The sequence below is a fragment of the Phoca vitulina genome, unplaced genomic scaffold (genome assembly GCF_004348235.1).
Source record: "Phoca vitulina isolate PV1807 unplaced genomic scaffold, GSC_HSeal_1.0 scaffold9, whole genome shotgun sequence".
Taxonomy (NCBI): domain Eukaryota; kingdom Metazoa; phylum Chordata; class Mammalia; order Carnivora; family Phocidae; genus Phoca; species Phoca vitulina.
This window is the reverse complement of record NW_022589712.1, coordinates 12460919-12481248: the sequence shown is the minus strand read 5'-3', so window position 1 is coordinate 12481248 and position 20330 is coordinate 12460919. Positions and strand designations below refer to the sequence as shown.

Below are 20330 nucleotides of genomic sequence, written 5' to 3'. Positions count from 1 at the left end.
CGACTGAGCCACCCAGGCGCCCTCAGCCTGAATCTTTATGCCCATCTCTACCTTGCTTGGCAATTTTAGGAACTGAGTGAGATCATGTATTTAGGGGAGAGAACACAGGGCCTAGCACCAACAGATGCTCAATTAATATATGTTTCTTTAGGGTTTTCTAGACTAGCTCTCCCTTTAATTCACCGTCTGATTGCACTGCAGTTTGTGTGTGTGTGTGTGTGTGTGTGTGTGTGTGTGTTTAAGTGTAATGTGGGTTTGAACTCCATTAGCCTAAGGCCTCAGCCAGCTCAAGTACTTTAGGATTTTCTGAGTTGCCATGGAGCCAGGGACAAATTGCCCTTCAGGAACAGGCTGAAAATATGGGAAGGTCACGGGGGGAGAGTCCTTTTTGTCCTTACCCTGGCCTGGGACTCATTTCTCCATGAAAAGTAAAGACTTGAGCTTATTAGAATTTCTAAAATGAAAATTACTTCCACATTTTAAAAGACTATAAAGTAAGTTTAAACTTCACATGTAAACTTAAACTTAACCCCTAGGGAGGGTTTTGTGACTCGAAAGTCTTCACGAGGGCTCTCCCTTCGGAGGCACGGCACCTAAATTAAGTCTGTCGTAGCAGAAAGAACACTGGTTGGTGAACCTCTGATTCCAGCAGTAACTGGTGGTGGGGCAGCCTCTGCAGGTATCATTTCTTCGTCTATGAAAAGGAGAATCTCACCTGTCCTCAAAAGTCTGTGATCCCAAACACGAACTTTGAAGTCCTTCATTTTACACTCACTGGAATGCGTTGACCATTGGGGAGATAACATTCCAATGAAAACCTCTCGCAGTTGCAGAGTCTGAATTAAGTACGGTGCCTAAACCCTTTTCTCTAACGGTTTCTTGCTGTTTCTATGTAACAGTAGTTACACAGAAGGTCTAACGGATGTTTTACTGGCCTGAGAGCCAACGAGTCAGGTTATCTGTGAGCTATATCAATTAAGCCTCAGAAATCAAGCTTTTGCATGAATCGTCACAGTAATTTGTTTTGGCATTGTACTTCATCTTGCCCATGAAATGTGAGTGTTTCCTTTCACATGGTGTGAATTGATAATTCACATGCGGGTGATTTAACGAACCAACTTGTTTTCTTCTAGGACAGAATGGCTTGGAGGATCACGGAGCATCTAAGTCTAGCAGAATATGAAGTCTTTCCTCTTCGGCTGTCTGGATTAAATTTAAGAAGGTCAGTAGTGAATTCCGTCTGCCACCAGCTAGTATCTGCACACCCAGGTTCCTAATGCTCAGGCTGTCCTGAAGTTAGCGGGGTGATTGGGAACATATGACCTGCTTTGGCATTAAATTCACAGTTTTTTCAGATGTCTAGGAAGAGTAAAATGCTTGGTGTGGAGAGGTTATCAGAAGCTTCTCGTGTGCTCTCTCTGGGCTTTGCCTCCCATGTTGATTCTGATGGGGAAGAAAACCAGATAATAAGTGGTTCAACTTGAAAGCTAAGCTCCCCCCACCCAAAATGTCAAAAAAGACTCCCTTACCTTTGTTGTTTTCAAAACGAACATGTATTCAGCTTCCACACAATTCAGGGGCTGTCACATGGGTAGAGAGTAAAAGTAGCTGATGTCGGCTGTGGTCTTCTCCTAACCCATTTCTCCCGGGCTCATCTCACCCATTGCGTTGACCTTCTGATCAGTTTCCATGGCCCGCTCTACCTTCCCCGTAAAACAAGATGCTTGTCCCACCATGTTCCTCCCCTGAGAATGGCCCTGAATGGTCCCCACCTCCCTCAAGATTAAACTCAGCTTCCCAACCTGGCTTTCAAGGGCTCTGTGACCCAGTCCCCACCCCCTCCTCAGCCTCATCTCTCACATCCCTTCCTCACCCTTGGACCCATCATGTGTTGGGTCCCTCTGTGTCCTTGCTCTTGCTCTTCTTTTTCTGGCGTGATCTCCAGCCCCTTCTTCCCCTACCCACCTTGCAAGACGCCCTCATGTGACTACACCTCTGGGCAGCCTTTCTGGGACCCACTGTACCAGGCTGCAGCCTCCCCCATGTGCCCACGGCCCCTGCACACACCTCCATCCTACAATCACCACATCATGGCCATATTACACTTTTACTTTTCTCTCCCTCCTGCTGGACTGGGCCCCTTCTAGTCAAGGACTCCCTCATCTTGAGGCAGTCAAGGGACCAGTCCCTGGAACCTCACTACCCAGGTTCTAATCCCAGTTCTATCACTTACTGACTGTGTTAGACTCCACCTCCCATCTTCCTTCCTTCTTCTATAAAACAGGAGTCATAAAATTTCCTGCATTTCAGGGTTTGTGTGTGTCAAGTGCAATAATACATATGAAGTACTAGAGACAGTGCTGGGTATGAGGTAAGAGGTGTATAAGTGTTGCCTATTATTAGTGCTCACTAAAGACTAAGTTCAATGAAACTGTGTGTTTTCCTTTGAAGATTAGTACATGCAAATTGCAACAGTGATTTGTAGGTAATGGATCTTTTCTGGAAATTTTAGAATGTTTGGCTGAAAGAAGCTGAATGGAAATATAATATTTAGTGAAATCTTAGGGGTTTCTTCAGTTACTCTTCATTAAATAGTAGAATCGCCAGGCTAGGAAGGCATCACCACTGCTTTGATTCCAGATGCTTTTAAGCATATAGGCCTTTTAGAGGTCTCTGAAGCCCATTTTAGGTTCCTTTAAAGCCTTAGTTTGTTTGAGCTGCTATAACAAAAATGCATAAACTCAATGGCTTATGAACAATACACTTTTATTTCTCACAATTCTAGAGACTGAGAAGTCCCAGGTCATGGCACCCCAGATTTGGTGTTTGGTGAGAGCTGGTTTTCTCACAGTGTTGCCTTCCCAGTGTTCCCCACGTGGTACAAGGGGCAAGCTAGCTCTCCCGGGTCTCTTTTGTAAGGGCACTAATCCTAATCAGGAGGGCTCCACCCTCATGACCCAATCACCTCCCAATGGCTTCCCCTCCTAATACCTTGAGGTTAGGATTTTAATATATGAATTTGGCGGGGGTGGGGGGACACAAACATTCAGACCAAAGCACCTCCCACCCCTATAGAGAAAATATAAGGTTGATTTTTGAGGTAGATTGAGAAGGGTGTGCCTCCTTGTCACTATTTTGTGGGGGCTACACTTTGCCTGAATTTCTATTTTTGAATGAGTTCTTTTGACACGTATTGCTATTGAATTTTTATATGAATATCAAATTCAAATACTGGGCTAAAATCAATATGGTCTTCTTGGAGATTAGCGCTTTTTTGTCAGATGCATACAAAGGGGCTGGTTTCAGGTAAGGTGAGATTGCTAGTCAATTTTTGCATTCTTTCTGTGAAGTGCTCTAATTTTAAGAGCACCCCTCAGCTGCTTCCTGTGTGACCCTCACACATAAATCTGAGATGAGAACCTCTGTGAACTGAAGCTCTGGTACGAAGATCTCACATCAAGAGAATTCCATTTCTGTGGAATTTTCCAGCCTATGCTCATGGTCTGACATTCATGAGATTCTTTTGTGTTTGGATGAGAAGAAAAATTCTCTGTGACCTTGAAACTTTTGTTTTGGATGGCTCCTCCTTCTATTACTTCCTCATTGCATTAATGGCTGCCCCTGGATCCAAGATAAACCGTTTTCCCATGCCTGCTGAGAGACCGAAGCTTAAACATTTGACATTCTCTGTTGCCACGCTGTTAGGACCAGCCTCCTCATTTGTGCGTAAAATTCTAGAAGATAAACAATTGCGGATATATTTTCACATGTGTCAAACTCACCCTGGGCACACATACCTTTTGTTATCTCTTTGAACTCCGAAAGAGATTTCAGGAGCGCGCACGTAGGGGTAGATCCCCGTGTTTGCATTGGGTCCATTCCCCATTCCAGCCCCACCTGCTCTTTTCCCCTCACCTGAACATCTGAGCCAGTGGAGAGTAAACAGACAAGTGCCACCCCACCCTGCCCTATGGGCAGCCCTACCTTATAAACGTGGACGCACGCACACACACATACAAGCACACGTGGGCACACTTGTCTGCGACCATCCGCCCCCGAGCAAGCACACAAATACTTCAGGGTTTATAAAAGGTTCTCTTCAAACATGCACCAGGCATCTGCATGGAGCGTCCAAGTATGGAAAGAGACCATCTAGAGGCACAACGTGAGTAATCTCTGAATTTCTCTCATGAGACCTTCATTCTCATGGCTCCTGTCTTTCCTTCTGTCACTGTCTTCTCTCCCTGGTACAGCTCCAGCCTGAGGTATCCCTCATGTAGATGCTACTGTGATCTGTTTTTCCAGTGATTACTCTGAACCACCCACACTCTGCCCCTCCCTCTTATAACCAAAGGAAGGCCCTGGCAAGTTCATCGGACCATCTGGGCAAGAGAGAGCTAAGCCCAGGACAGGGAGCCAGCCCTGAGCCCCGTTAGTTTGTTCTAACCAGTTGTGCTCTGATACTAGTAGTTCAGGAATGCTAAGCCAGGGACTGATATTGTAACATCAGAGTTCAGGGATCTAAAGAGGACCTCATCACCTAACACAGAGTGACCAGTTGAACCACTCTCTGAGGATATATATGAGCCGCATGACCCTATGGTCATGTCAGGTTTTATTTGTCAAATTCAGGCAAATCATTGTGCACAAAAACCATTATTGCAAAAAGTCTGGGGCCCCGCCCGTGGGATTCGATTTTAGAAGGATGTGCAAAAACACAGAAAGAGAAGAGTGACTAAGCAGGGATGAACATGACAAGAGATTTAGGGCAGCAGAAGCCTTAAATGAGCCTTGGCTTGCAAAGATACAAAGCATGGTTAAAAGGACTTCTAAACTATCTTTAGACGGAAGAACGTGCAAATGGGGATCACTGAGGGGATTAAATGAGCAAAGAGACCCCTCCAGCCCTGGGAATCAATGATTCTACCAGACAGATGTCGATGTTCTGTATGAGGTCCACAAATGTCCAAGGATGTGAATGAGGGAGATAATTCTAGAGGCGGAAAGATTGGCTACTGAAGTATTATCCGTTATTATTGCTTTTCATCTAAAATGTTTAATGTGGATTCCAGAATGACTGAATTTATTCCCAGGACATGGTTTATTTTCTGGGAGAATCTGATTTATGCAGGGTGCTCTGTCATTAGCTGATAATACTTACTCTGTTCTTAAATGGTGCCTCTCATCTGTGGATCTCAAAGAATTTTATAAATATCATTTAGTTCTCACGTGTGACTTTGAATTCATTTGCACACTCGTGAGACAGGTGGTAAATACTTTTCCACCCAGGCAAAGCCAGAATACTGAAATGGATATCTATTGAAATACTGGGTGTCCAAGTGCTGGTGGATGAGACCCTGATATGATGCCCAAATGAACTCCAACCTCTTCCCACCATTTAGTCCCACCATTTATGTCAGACCTTCCTCTGACATTAAACTTTCAAGGAAGATGTGAAGTTTGGGAGAAATTTCCAGATTTCTAATCAGTGTGTAGATTTGAGAATTGTGTATCCCTTCTGGCTTTTACAGAATTGGAGCTGCCTTATACTCTATCACACAAACTCATACACAAAACTAGAGCTGTCTGGAAGGTTCTGGAACAGGATGGAACACTTTATCGTCACCTCGCCACCCTGACCCCCGTCCCACCTGCCCAGCCCATTATCACTGTTTCACTAGTCATGGGGAATTCCTCTGGGGTCCAAGATAAAGGGGAAAGCTCACACATTACAACCTCCCACCCCACACGGTTCTGACTCTGATACTGACATTTTCATGGTTGAAATCCAAACACTACCTGCTGCCTTAATTTCCTCTCCACTTATCCCTTCTTAACCCCCTACCGTCCAATGCCCACTCTCTCCCCAGCAATGAATTCACTTTCAAAAAGTCTTCAGTGACCTCTTGCAGTTCCAAAAGGTATTTCTCAGGTCATCCCACTTGACCTCCCTGATGCTGTTGCCCAAACTATCCTCCTCGAAAGTCTCTCTTCCTTTGAACTCTGTGGCCCTGAAATTCCCATTTTCCTTTCACCCTTCTGGTGGTTTCTCTTTCTCATTCTGAGGGCATTCCACCAGGAATTCCACCAGCCCCTGTGGTCCTTGAGCTTCTCTGACGCTCCTGTGGGATCCAGTCTTGCCATCCCTTCTGTGACAGGGATGCAGATGGCTCTCCCTGTCTCCTAGACTGAAAAACTGAGAGCTTATATTCATACTTCTTTTTCTTTCATTTCCTACATCCAGTGGCTCACGAGTTTCTATCTTCCCTCTGAAATAGCTCTTAACACTCACTGCCATCTCAACTTGGGCCCCTAGCACCTGGAGCATTTCCCCCCAGACTCTTTTGATCATGCATATTAGCAAAAATATGTTCATATACGGACCTCAAATTTTAAGTTTTTTTTTTTTAATTGAGATATAATTCACTCTTCCAGATTTAGATCGTTTATGTGTTATCGATTGTATTAATCTGCTGATTGTCTGCCATAGATGGGGTGGCTTAAAGAACAGGCTTTTTTTTTTTTTTTTTTTTGCACAATCCTAGAGGCCAGAAGTCTAAGATCAAAGTGTCATCAGGGTTGGTTTCTGGTGACAGCCCTCCTCCTGGCTTATAGACACTTACCTTCTCACTGTGTCCTCACATGGGCTCTTCTCTGTGCGTGCACAGGAGGGGAGTCTGGGGGTGCAGAGGGAGAGAGGAGAAGGAGATCTAGTGTCTTTTCCTCTTTTTATTAGGACACCAGTCCTCTCAAAATAAGGCTCCACCCTTGCAAGCCTGTTTAGCCTTTATTACCTCCTATCTTCAAATACGGTCACGTTCGAGGTTGGAGCTTCAGCACATGAATTTGGCAGGGACACGTGTCACTTGGTAACATACGCAGTTTCTATTAAACTATTTAAGATACGTAAAATATACACTAAAAAATATGGGAATTTTAAAAGTAAATGCAAGTAAGAATTCCGATATTTTCTTCCCGTTATCTTAGTGGATCACCTTGAGTACACGTGGGAGTACACACCTGTCACTTGAACCCATGGATCTAGGGGATGACGACCATGTCCTAATGGCTCTGTCCACTGCCAGGCTTCTGCTTTGCCTTCCGATACAGCACAGCCTCTGTATCGATCTTTATAAAACTTTGTTTCTTTTTCTCCCTTCTTCAGAAAACTTTGGTGCTCTGGGGAGCCCAGAGGACAGTCCATTGCCAGCTTGACCTTCAGGGTACTCTGTGTCCCACCATGACCTCTCTTCAATCCCTTGTCCTTCCTGATGACCCACTTGGGCCCCTTCCTCCTCCTCTGCTGGTCCTGGGCCTCTAGCTTGCCTCAGCACCACCTTGCCTGTCCCTCCAACATGCTCTCCCTCCCTCCTCAAAGTTCTGTCCCATCTTTTGGTACATGGTCACCTGCTGCTCAGCAGTGTTGCTCATACTCTCATGGGCGCCATCTTTTTTTTTTTTTTAAAGATTTTATTTATTTATTTGACAGAGAGATAGATAGAGAGCACAAGTAGGCAGAGAGGCAGGCAGAGGGAGAGGGAGAAGCCGACTCTCCATTGAGCAGGGAGCCCGATGCGGGGCTCGATCCCAGGATCCCGGGATCATGACCCCAGCCGAAGGCAGCCGCTTAACCGACTGAGCCACCCAGGCGCCCCTCACGGGCACCGTCTTATTTTTCAGCTGGATTATGAGCTCCAAGAGCTCATGATCCAGGAATTTCTTCTTTGTTTCATATCCTTCTCTGAGCACAGACTCTGAACCTGTCCTCTGTCACTGCAGTGCTTTTCGGTCCTCCTCCCAGAGTGGCCCAATCCACAGGGCAGCCTGAGCCGTCCCAGGGGTTGTGGTTGGGCAGAGACAACTGTGGAAGCCTTGTAGGCAACAGCACCATCTGAGTGCTGATCACACGTGGACCCATGGTCTGAAGCTTTCCACGGCCAATTCCCCAACCTACTCCAGCTCAGCTTCTTGCAAACGGTATTTCCCAGAAGTTGGTAATATATTCTCCTAAAGATTTAATGGAAGAAAAGTTGGCTGCTTATTTGAAAAGTATGCTCTTGACTGCCAACTCAGAGTGCCTTAAATTAATGTTGACAAATGTGAGATTTAGTAGCGAAGCATCCATCTCTTTAGTGCCTGATGGGGCTCAAGACGTGCACGTAAATCATTCAGATGACAATTTTCTGGGCTGAGCACTTGGCGTTTACTTGCCACAACGCAGCGCACCTGTTTGCAGATGGCAGCGCTGGGACGCTGAGGATGATTTGAGGTGCTGGCCACTCAGGAGCAAAATGACTTGGAAACGTTGAAATGCGAGCCTGGAGCTGTCTCCAGATCTTCTTGAATTCCCCTTTAAAACTCATCAGCAAATGCTGACCTGGACTAACATGAAGATATCAATTTACCTCCGGGACTTGAACTTTATGGCCCTCAGGCTGCGCTGCAGCCATCCAGTTTCCGGTGTGTCCCCGGGGACTGTCAGTCCTGGGATGCATGGCCCTGGAGACCCGTTCGCTGAAACCTACCCTTCTTTGTCAAATGAATGTGTGCAAACGGAAACTTAGTTTTAGGAGGTGATTGTCCCAAAGCCTGGAGTGTTTAATATTTAAACTACCTATTTTTTCCTTATTTACCTGGTAAAGCCGGCAGAGTTGGTGACTGTCCTAATTGTGTTCAGAGTCCAAAAATCATTTTGCGGAGTATGTTTCAGATGTAATATGGTTCAGTGTCGTGAACCAAGATTATCTTGCCAACGCCTTTGGGTGCTGTGCAGCGGCCAAGGATGCTACCCGGGACTAGGGGGTCACGAGCGGGACATGCATGGACCACGCAGGCTCCCAGTGGGGGATGTTTTGCAGATTAGAGTGTACGCGCAGCTCTCCTGTAAGGGTTAGTTATGGACTTTTCTCTTTGTTTCTCCGTACTTTTTCATAGTAGCCACCTGTATGTCTCACATTGACAGCAAAGGGCTGAGTTGCTAAGAGTGACAGATTTGGGGAAAGGCCAACATTGTTCACAGAAATCTCTGCCAGTTGAATTTTTTTTTTTTTTTTTTTTTTTGCCGGTTGAATATTTCTTTGAGATTTTTGATCCTTTTATTTTCACGAGAGACCCAAAGAGAAAGAAAGGAAAGAAAGAAGGAGGGCTGGCAGAAGGAGGGATCAAGGGAAAAAGAAAAGAAAGGAAAAAGAATGAAAAGAAGGAAGAAAGGAAGGAAGGAAGGGAAGGTGGGAGAGGGGGGAGGAGACAGAGAAACAGGGAGAGAGTAAGAGAAAGAGAGGAAGGAAGGAAAAGAGAAAAAGGAAGGAAAGAAAAAGAAAAAGAAAGAAAGAGAAAGAAAGAAAAAGAAAGAAAGAAAGAAAGAAGGGGAAGGGGAAGGGGAAGGGGAAAGGAAGGGAAGGAAAGAAAAAAAGAGATACTGTCTTGTAGACAAGCCCACTGACTTTTAAAATGCTGCCTCTCTGAGAAGAGTTTAGCTCAGGACACACTTTCCCTTCTAGCCTCCACCTTCCACTGTGGCTGTTGGGACATTACGGATGGCACTGGGGGAGGGTGGCTGTGCTGGCCTTCTTATTTCTCCTGGACTTGTGCTGAGGCCTGAGTGGGGAATACCCACGTTGGCTGCCAAGCGAAGCATTTTCGTAGCCTGAGTCACACAGACAGACCTTTCGTTTGTGAACACGAAACAGGCAAATAAAGAACAGAATGCTGATCCTGGAAGGCAGGGGAAGGATCATTGTTCAGTACCATCATACACGCTCAGGGTAATTCTTAACCCCATGATTCTGTGATTCTGTTTTGTGGGAGGGTCATGCAAACTCCTACTGAGTGGGTGAGTGGGATCCCCTCCTCACTGTTTTCTCTAGACCCTGCTTTGAAGCCCAGTGGGACAAACCAGCATGAAGTTTGGCAAGTCTGTGTTCATCACTGGGGTTTAATTAAAATACACTGAGCCTTGCAGAAACTTGTGGCTTAGAGTAATGGAAAGTTTAGGGAATCAGAAACATAGCCAGATCCCAGAAAGAAAGGTCACATTTCCCCTCCAGCACTGGGATTTCTCGCCTTCCATTTCCTCCCAGACTTACAGTTCATTCTTTCTCAAACATATCAATTATTTTTCTAAGAAAGGATGAATCAATTTTATAATTACAAGTATTTGGTATTTATATACACAGAGGCATTATCCAAGTGTTCATACTGTTTTATATTCCTTTGTATTGGATTAATTTATAAACACATATTTTTTCATGCACCTACTATGTGTGCAGCAAATGTGGGGTGCTAGGGATGCAATTGTGAGCAGAACTAGACCGGCTTGGCTGCTTTCGTCAAGGATCTTCTGCTGTCTTGGTGGTGTCTCTTGGTCTCTCCATCATGTTATGAGCACAGCATCTAGCTTGGTCTTGGGAGGTGACCTCGACTTTCACCAAGTGTCAAATAGTTAAGAAAAATAAATGGGTTTGAATACAGCCCTTGTTAGCAGCATACGATCACGTACCACTGAGTACGTCTCAGTAATAGTGATGGTGCCGCAGTAGCCCTCAGAGCGTGATGCACACGTGTTCCCTGCACACGTCACGCTTCACTGGACCAGCTCCATAAATCAGTCAGTGGGGTTTCCCGAGAGTGTTGCTTTAGTTGCTGGCTGAGCTAAGCCACTTCGGGACAGTGTCCCAGCGTACAGTTTCTACATCCAAATCAACTGTATGTGTTTGTAAAAATTCCCATTTTTCAGCCTCAACACAGGTCCATAGAATTAGAATCTCAGGAGTTGGGATCAGACATATGCATTTCCAGCAAGGGCTCCCCCAGTCATTTTCGTTCAGAGTAAAGTTTAAGAGTTATTTTTGAGGGGCGCCTGGGTGGCTCAGTCAGTTAAATGTCCCATCCTTGATTTTGGCTCAGGTCATGATCTCAGGGTCGTGAGATGGAGCCCCTCATTAGGCTCTGTGCCACGCGTGGAGCCTGCTTGGAATTCTCTCTCTCTCTTTCTCTCTCCCTCTGCCCCTATCCCCTGCTTGTGCACATGCACGCACATACCCTCTCTCTCTCTAAAAAAAAAAAAAGAGAGAGAGAGTATTATTTTTGAGCTTATCTCATTAAAATCAATGCAAAAACAATCAATCGAGTTGAACTAAACAAACCCAATCCAGCAATTGGGGTGGGGAGCTGATATCAGATAGGTGTATGATAAGTTTGCTTTGGCATCACATAACCCTTCCCCTCCCAAAGCAATAAATAATGATACAATATTGCTTATGTTCAGCTGGTTGGGCCAAGGACCTTTGTCACATCATTTGATTTCTCACTTTCTTTATCTGCAGAGTGAGGGCTTGGACTTAATGATCTTTATGCACCTTTTTTGTTCATGGGAACACACTAAGCAGGTACCTACAATGGTGGCCAGTACTTTTATCCCTTCCTGTCCATGCCACCTTCCCACATACGACACAAACATTGGCCACCAGGAGATTAAGGCAGAGAGAAAGAAGAAATAGGATTAGCACAACAGAAACATGTCTTAAGTAAATTATGCCTTCAGACTCTAATTCTAATTATTTTTTCTTGTCTTCTTTTTTCTCATGAACAATGTTCTTTGTTCTGTTAGTGACTGAGTTCATCATTTTAAGGGATTCATTCATGTATTAATTCATTTATTGAACACTTAAGAGTGTCCAGTATATTCTAGGACAGGGCCATGTGTTGAGGATGTAGAAATGCACAGATAGTTTGACCTCATATGGTCTTCCCCCTACTAAAATTGGTATATTTTAGCCATAGTCCATTGACACCCTTTTCAATTCTAAGTTCCTCCTCCTGAAAGAATGATGTAGAAAATATTTTTAAAACATAAAGACAAAAAAAAAAAAAAAAAAAAAAAGACAAGTTGGGGAGTGGGAGGGGGAGAGGGAGAGAGAGAATCTCAAGCAGGCTCCATGCCCAGCGCAGAGCCCAACTCAGGGCTCAATCTCATGACCCTGAGATCATGACCTGAGCTGAAATCAAGAGTTGGATGCTTGACCAACTGAGTCACCCCAAGCACCCCTAAGAACCCTCCTTTAAAAACATCTCGGGACCCTGCGTGGCTCAGTCAGTTAAAGGCCTGACTCTTGATTTTGGCTCAGGTCATGATCTCAGGGTCATGAGATCAAGCCCCACATAGGGATCAGGGCTGGGTGTGGAGCCTGCCTACAATTCTCTCTCCCTTTGCCCCACCCCTGACCTCACAAGTGCTTTCTTGAGCACTCTCTCTCAAAAAAAAAAAAAAATTTTTTTTTTCAGACTAATTTTCCCTTAATTAATTTGGAATGTTTTTAATGACAAAATTCATGAAACGTTTAGTGTGTTTCAAAAATTCTTCTTGCTCAGTTGATATGACTTAAATGTTTTAAACTAAGGAGTTCCCTGGACTTAGGAGTTTCTATGTATATCTTGGATTCAAGGGGGAAAAAAAGGCATTTGGATTTATCTTCCCGATCAATTTTATATTCAGGAGAGAACTCTACCATGAAGCTGTTTTACTCAGCTATTGTTCATTTCACACAACTTGAGCAGATTTTTAATTAAGGTTTACAGGCGAGTCACCATATAAATTATGCAAGCTTCCCCCCGCCCAAAGACATGGACAGACTCTGCCCTTGTTTTGTAGGAAGAGCCCATGAGTGAGCACTAGAAGGCTCCCTCCGCATCCTCAGATGTGAGACAGACCTTCTGTGCCATTCCTCTGCCTCAGTTTCAGAAAGACTCCTCTGCACTCCCACGTGCATTTCCCCGTCCCAGAGAACCTCCTCTGTCACGATTACTAAGTTAAAACAACTCAACAAATTGTTTTTCCTTGGTCGTGTGTGTAAAGTTAATACCCAAAGTTCCGCAGTCCAAGTTCAATGGTGAGCTGACCCTCCCACACGGTTCCAGATCTTTCCCAGCGTTTCTCGTGAGATGGAAATCCGAATGCTCTTTTCTGGTGCCTTCTTGCTACGCGGTAAATGACTAATGTCATATAATTGGGGAAGCTTTTTTCAAAGACTGAAACCAGACTCACGCTGCTGGAGAAAGTAGGAAACCATATGTGCTGTGTGGGAGGTGGGGCGGTACTTGAGGCTCGGCTGCGTTGGCTTTTTATGAATGCTTCCCACTTCCACAGAGAAACGCAGCACCGTGCAGTGCCATTTTTAAAAGCAGGTACAGGCCAGTTTGTTTTATTTATTTATTTTTTTAGAAAGAGAGAGAGCAAGTGGGGTGGGAGGGGCAGAGAGAGAATCTTTTTAAACAGGCTCCGTGCCCAGCACGGAGGGGGGCTCGATCTCACCATCCTGGCATCGTGACCTGAGCCCAAATCGAGAGTCAGACGCTTAACCCCCTGAGCCATCCAGGCGCCCAGCTTCTTTTATTTTTATATTGAAAAATCACCTCCGTCAAAACCTTTGAGAATTCTCAAAACTCCGTATATATAATAAATTACATATAACACCAATTATAATTTTGGAAGATTTGGTATTTAAGTGCTAACGATGTTAACGTATTAAAATATACATATATACCTGTCCCTGGCGGGGCCATGCCCTGAACACCACATGTATAAGCCAGTGAGGTAGGACTGTCTCCACTTGACACATGGGGAAACTGAGGAAGCCAAAGGAAAATGAAGGAATTTTTCTGAAGTCAAATGGCTAGAAACTAAGGGAAGCAGTATTAGAGCCCATGTATTTATTTCGACTAGGACTTTACGCTCCCACATCCAATGCTCCCACATTCCCTCAGCAAGGACATGAGCAGAGAAGCTGTGCTGGCTGTTTGCTCATCCTCTTACTATCTGGAATATTTTTTACCCCTTATGTCTAATTTTCTTGTCACCATTTTTCACAGCCACTAAATCAATAGCCCCATTTGTCCCTTTCATTTTAATAATGTCTAGGGGTGCCTGCGTGGCTCGGTTGGTTGAATGCCCGACTCTTGATTTCAGCTCAGGTCCTGATCTCAGGGTGCTGAGATGGCAACCCGAGTCAGGCTCCCTGCTCAGTGGGGAGTCTGGTTAAGATTCTCCCTCTCCCTCTGCCTCTCCCCTGCCCCCCACCCCACTCACGTACTCTCTTTCTCGCTCTCTCTCAAATAAATAAATAAATCTTTAAAAAATAATAATGTCTATATATTTTAGGGAGTAATCAGAAAATAAAACTTCATGAAGAACACAGGAAGACCATATTACCTTGGAGACTGTGTTGCAGAATTAAGCTTTGAAATGCAACATGATTTTGTGTTTTTCCCTTTGCTTCTGGCTCTGATCTAAGACTTTGATATTTTACAAAGTATCCCCATGTCCTTTCTAATGGCAACTCAAACACTTCTTCAGATAGAGATGTGCCACTTGGGCGTCAAGCTAAAGCCAAAGCTGTCAGAAAGCCACCAGGCTGATGATGGACGGATGACTCCCACTCTTCAGGCTGGGCTTCTTTGCTTCCCTCTTGTATGACAGCATGCTAGGTATTAGGTGTAGCTGCCCCCACTTCCTTGGCCCCCAAAATGTCCGAGAGTGGGATAAGTCTTACTCATCATGCTCTGGAAATTCCTCTAGAGTGGGAGCCATGTCTTTCTATTTTCAGGGGCCTGGTGCTGTGCCTGGCACAGAGTACATCCTTAGTTGATGAATAAGGAATAAATAAATAAATATGCACTGTTGGAGCAAATGGGAGATGCAATGCGTTCTGCTTCTCGATATCACACTATTTTTGTGAAAATGTTACAGTATGTTTCAGCTCACAGGTTGGGAACCCATGAGCCAGACTTTCAAATAAAGCCTCAATAAAAGAACTGGAAACTTAGAAGATTTCCAAGAAAAAAGTGCTCTGCACAAATAAATTGTAAATATTTCTTGAATAGGAATCTTCTTCATGTCTTCCCCATTACCAAATTTTGGTACTTTAGGCTGGCCCTAAATCTGTAGGCGTTCCCCTAAAATTTGAAGCCCCAAACAAGAGCCATGCTGGGGTAAACCACAGTGCCTAAATATAAATATAAATGGCTGAATGTAAATATTGAAGTTTTGGAGGGCAACTTGTAGCAACTTCCACAAATGGTATATTATAGTAAACATATGGCAATGACAATGAAGTCATGTCTTTGTTTGAAAAGAAAATTACTATTTTCTATAGCAATCGTTTATGAAAGCAGTCTTTCCCATTTTGCTTTTCTTTCAAACAGGTAAGTGGTTGTCTATACTGCAATAAAAATTCACGAACATTCCATGGCCCGAGAGGCATTTGGAGAGCACGCACAGTACTAAGGCTCCCGTGGTCTTGCCTGTGGTGCTAGGAGGGACCCTGCAGAGGTGTGGCCAGGAGGGGACATCCTCAAGACAGGTCTAGCTTCTCAATTATATTCCACTGATATTTAAATCCAGGATCTTTCCTCTGCAAGGAGGAATTCTGAAAGTGTCTGCTCAGCTCAGCCCACTGTGTCATTATAGAAAATTTCCAATTTGAAAATTCAGTCTTTCATAATATTGTAACATGGAGATAAAATTTCCCCGCTCACCTTAGTATTCTTTTTTTTTTTTTATTTTTTTATTTGACAGAGAGAGAGAGAGACAGCTAGAGAGGGAACACAAGCAGGGGGAGTGGGAGAGGGAGAAGCAGGCTCCCGGCCGAGCAGAGAGCCCAATGCGGAGCTCGATCCCAGGACCCTGGGATCATGACCTGAGCCGAAGGCAGACGCTCAACGACTGAACCACCCAGGCGCCCCATCACCTTAGTATTCTTGATGGAGTCCCCTGCAGCCAAAAACGATCATGACACTTGCTTGTTCTCTTCCTGTGGCACTTCTCAGTCTGTCTGGTGGATAGCTATTTGTGTGCACATCTTGTCACATCTGAGGCTGCTTTCACTAGTTACTAGTCCCGTATGCTCATGTTTTCCTTAGCCCTTGCTTTGGAGGACGGCAAACTTGGATTTGAACCCTGGCTTTACTATTTCTACTAGCCACGAAAACTTGGACAAATTATTTCTCCTGTCTTGGCTTTAGTTGTCTCATCTGCAAAATAGTTTCTACCCTTTGTGTTGATTTGAAGATGAACTAAGATAGCATGATGCCTGACGTGCCGTAACAACCAATGTGTACCCTCTGTCATTAGTAATGATACTCTTGAGTAGAACCAAGATTTGACCCTGGCTCTTTCCTCATCAGGGAGGAGCTCTGAGGGTCTGCTCCCAGCCCAGCTCTGCCGGTGCTGCTGAATTCCGAGGCCCTTCTCCGGGCTCCCCATCTGCTTCTGGATGGAAGCTTCGCCACGGCCTCCCCCCACTCTGCCACTTCTCCATGTGGGACCCACAGACGCATTTGTATCATGAAGCTGTGAGTCACGTGAGTGTGGCAGGTTCTTGTATCAAAGGATTAAACCAAGCTCAGAATGTTCCTATTCTTCCTTCCCCTAACCTCACCCCTCAGGAGACCAGGATGGAAAAAACAAGTAGTTCTGAGCAGCGGCTTTGCTCAAGAAACCATGCCAAAGCTGCGGCATTTAAAACAGAGTGTGAAAAAATAAATAAATAAAATAAAACAGACTGTGAGGCACAGTTCTGCCTTTTAGGACCCTACAGTCCCTGTCACCAAGACGGAGTGCAGTATCAGAAGGCAGCTGACCACACCAGGGACGTTTTATGCAGCGACGGAGTGGTACGAAGGAAAATAAGGGCAGATCAAGGTGCCTAGAGAGGTCAGGTCTGGGAGTGGTGGTCCTTGGTCTCCAGGATTCCTCTGAAGAGGAGCTTGCTGTCTTTGTGTTCTCCATGCTGGAGGCAGGACACTTAGAGCAAATTTGCTTTTCGGGGCAGAAGGAGTCCTTAGGTTGATGGACTCTAGCGGGACTTCAAGAAGATTCATAGCAAATTGAAACAAGCAAAATCTGGAGGTGAGCTCACGAAGGTGGAGTGATATTTCCCCTCAAGAACTTCAGTTTGAAGGTGAGGAACATGAGCAGGCCTTGCCGACAGGCAAATGGGATCAGGTCTAATGATGAGATCCAAAAAGCCATTCCAGTCCTAACGATGTTTATATCCTATTTTACACAAAGAGCAAGTGCATTAAAAGCTATAGCTCTGACGTTCGACGTCAAGAGTCTGTGTGACGAATGCTTGTTTTACTAACATTTTAATTAAAATTACTTCAATACAGAAAAAGGCACTGATTCTAAGATACAGCTTTGCGGATTTACTCCAGTGAACGCACCTGTGCAACCACAGTCCGGTCCAACAAATAGAGCAGTACCAGCACGCCTCCCTTCCCCGGTCCCTTCACGGCCAGCAGGGTAACCACTATCCTGAAGCCTACACCAGACTTCAGTTTCACCCGTTTCTAACTTTCTAGAAATGGAACTACTTAGTACCAATTAATTTATGTCTGGCTCCTTTCTCTCAACACTACATTTGTAAGATTCACGCAAGAGCTGATTTATTTACTATGCTGTATAGTATTCCATAATATGAATACATCACACTCGATCCATTCTACTATCGAGGGACACTTGGACTGTGTCTTGTTTGGACTATCACATACAAGTAACATGGCTATAACCACGTTCTCATACCTACAGTGAACACATTTAAGTGCATTTTTGTTGGGTATATACATGGGAGTAGAATTTCAGGATCATAGATTCTGCATCTATTCAATTTTTGTAGTCACTGTCATAAAGTTTTTCCAAAGTGATTGTATGAATTTATACTTGCACCAGCAATTTTGAGACTTAGACACAGCTTTGCTGACACTTGAGATGATCGTCTTTTTAGTTTTAGTCATTTGGAGGGTATGCCATAGGGTCTCTTTGTTGTCTTAGTTTTTAGTTCCCTGATGACTGAGGTAGAATATCTTTTCATATGTTTATGAGCTATTTGGGTATCTTTTTTTGTATAGTAACTATTCCAATCTTTTGCCCATTTTTAATTGCAATGACTGATTTTTTAAATTAATTGATTTGTCTAAGTTCTATACATTGTCTGGATGCCAGACTTTTATGGGGCCCAATTCTTGCGGATACCTTTTCTCTGGCTGTCTTGGTAGTTTAGTGATTGGCAAAGGCCTCTAGGAGAAAAGGAAGCTGAATAGTGGGCTCCTCTCTCCAGAATTCCCTTTTCTCAGAGATTTTGGTCCTAGACCTCCGTGTATGGGCAGCTCTTTAATGACTCCAAACATGAGTTTGTGTGCCTAATGTTTATCCAGATTTACTGCTAGTTTTTCACTTCAGGAGGGTTGGTCTAATATAAGCTCTTTTTCCATCTCTAGAAGCATGAAGTTAAGAACCAGATTGTTCATTTTGGGCGTTTCAAAGGAAAACTGTAGAATAGAGAAGCATGTGTGATATCCTAAGGACAATGACCCCCCCCCCCCATGCACAAACGTACTCTGAGACTGGAGATAAGCACCTGTCCTGGGCGAGGCACAAGGCCAGGGGAGCTGGGGTACAGGGAGGATCAGAGAGAGGCTGTGCCCTTGTCCCTGGGGATGGGGATAAAATAACCTAGAGAAGATTTGGAGATCCCAAAGTAGTGTCCCTGGGGGTCAGCCCCCAGGGAATTGGGGCCGCTTGAGAGGCCCCCATTCAGTGGAGCAGTGAACTGAAAAAAAAAAAAAAAGCCAACTTTAGACTGAGAGCCAGAGGACAGCTTTTAGGTCCTGTGTACCCCGAAGGGCCCCAAGTGCTGTGGGAGGGGGACTTCCCAAACCTATCAGTTCCCCAAGGAAGGCAGAGAAGAGGCCTCCAGGTTGAAGCAAGAACACAGCCTATGGAGTCCTGCTGGTGGGAGCCCCCTGCGGGGGCTTATGCGGCAGCGTTTACCATAAAGGCCAAGTGTGATGTCCAGGTCCAGGCTAGAAGGACTCAGAGCCCTAAGGCGTGTGTGCCAATCACATGGCCCTCATGCTGGGCCAGCTCTGCCCTCATTCTTAGGAATCCCTTACCTGCCCCCACCTCCTGGCCTCCTCTTGGACCTTATTTCACATCCAGAGAGAAGAAAAGGAGCAGGGAACTAGGGGGCATCCAGAATTAACAAAATAAGTGTCTGAAAGAGACCAGAGTTCTAAACTGGAAGGGACTGAATTTCTTTGGTGGTGAGATTTAGTGTCCAGCTCCTGTTGTGGGTTGAATTAGGTCTCCTCAGAAGCCATGTTGAAGTCCTAACTCTTGGTATCTGTGAATGTGGCCTTATCTGGAAATAGGGTCTTACTGATGTAACTAAGTTAAGTTGAGGTCATTAGAGAGGGCCCCAAATCAGTATGACTGGTGTCCCTAGAAGAAGAGGAGAAGAGACAGAGACCCACAGGGAGAACACCACCGGCTGGCAGAGGCCGAGATTGGAGTGATGTGTTCACAAGCCAAGGAATGCCAAGGATTGCAGGCCACTACGAGAAGCTAAAAGAAAGGCATGGGACAGATTCTCCCCTGGAGCCCTTAACAGAGTTCATGGCCCTGCTGATACCTTGATCTTAGATTTCTAGTCTGCAGAACCGTGAGAGAAAAGATTTCTGTTGTTTAAAGCCACCCATGTATGCTCATTTGTTATGGTCGCCTAGCAAACTAACACAACTACTAACTAGAAACGGGGCTGGTGTACTGAGTTGAGTTCAATAACGGAAAAGGAAAGATAATTAGATTTCTGTACCTCTCCCCACATTTTATATTCAACTCAGGATCTGAGCCTATGTTTTCCTTGCGAGAAGGATTCAGGCCACTCTGCATCCTCAGTGTGCAGATCTGCCTCTCTCCACGTAGGCGTCCTCAAGTTTATATCTACCCTGGTATCCATTGCCTTCAGTACCCCAATGTGGCAAGGGTCAGGGGGCTTTTGCTTTCCTGGTTCTTGTTTCATGACTAGCCTAAACTGGCTTGAGTCAGGACTGACACTGATTGAGGAAATAGATACAGTTTACAACCATGTGTACTTTGCAGTGAAGGATAACTCGGGCCAAGGTCTTGCCAGGAAGGGAATTACGGAAATTACTCAGTGCTGTCACAATATTTTCTCATATAAATGTGCATCATCAGGGTCGATCTGTTGGAGTGATTGACGGGGGGCGGGGAGGCCTCCTCAATTAATCACCCTCGCTGCTCATATGAATGTCTGAGATTCCACAACGTCTCATCATTCCTTTCGGTTTTCCAAGGCATCATCTGTTTTTCAATTAAACACAAATGTCCCCTGAGAAAGTTCATGACTTAAGCTCTTAGCAACAGCCAGTGGTTGTTAGTGTGTGATTTTCTATCCTGGGACCTAGAGGAGATATTGGGGAAGGAACCCAGAAGGCCATGGCCAGCTTCCCAATGTGGTCTAGGGCTCGGTCAT

The 20330-nt window shown here is 44.9% G+C and overlaps 1 protein-coding gene across 3 annotated transcripts in view; it reads left to right on the top strand.

Annotated features, from left to right (window-relative positions):
* SCAF8 (SR-related CTD associated factor 8) overlaps positions 1–20330 on the top strand; it is a 215080-nt gene that overhangs the window by 180632 nt on the left and 14118 nt on the right. For 2 of the 3 annotated variants that reach the window (XR_004299961.1, XM_032407608.1), the window contains one exon: positions 1134–1222. The gene's annotated coding sequence lies outside the window, so the exon portion shown is untranslated. Of the gene's footprint in view, positions 1–1133; positions 1556–20330 lie in introns of those variants that run through there. The other variant, XM_032407607.1, reaches the window with a different exon arrangement.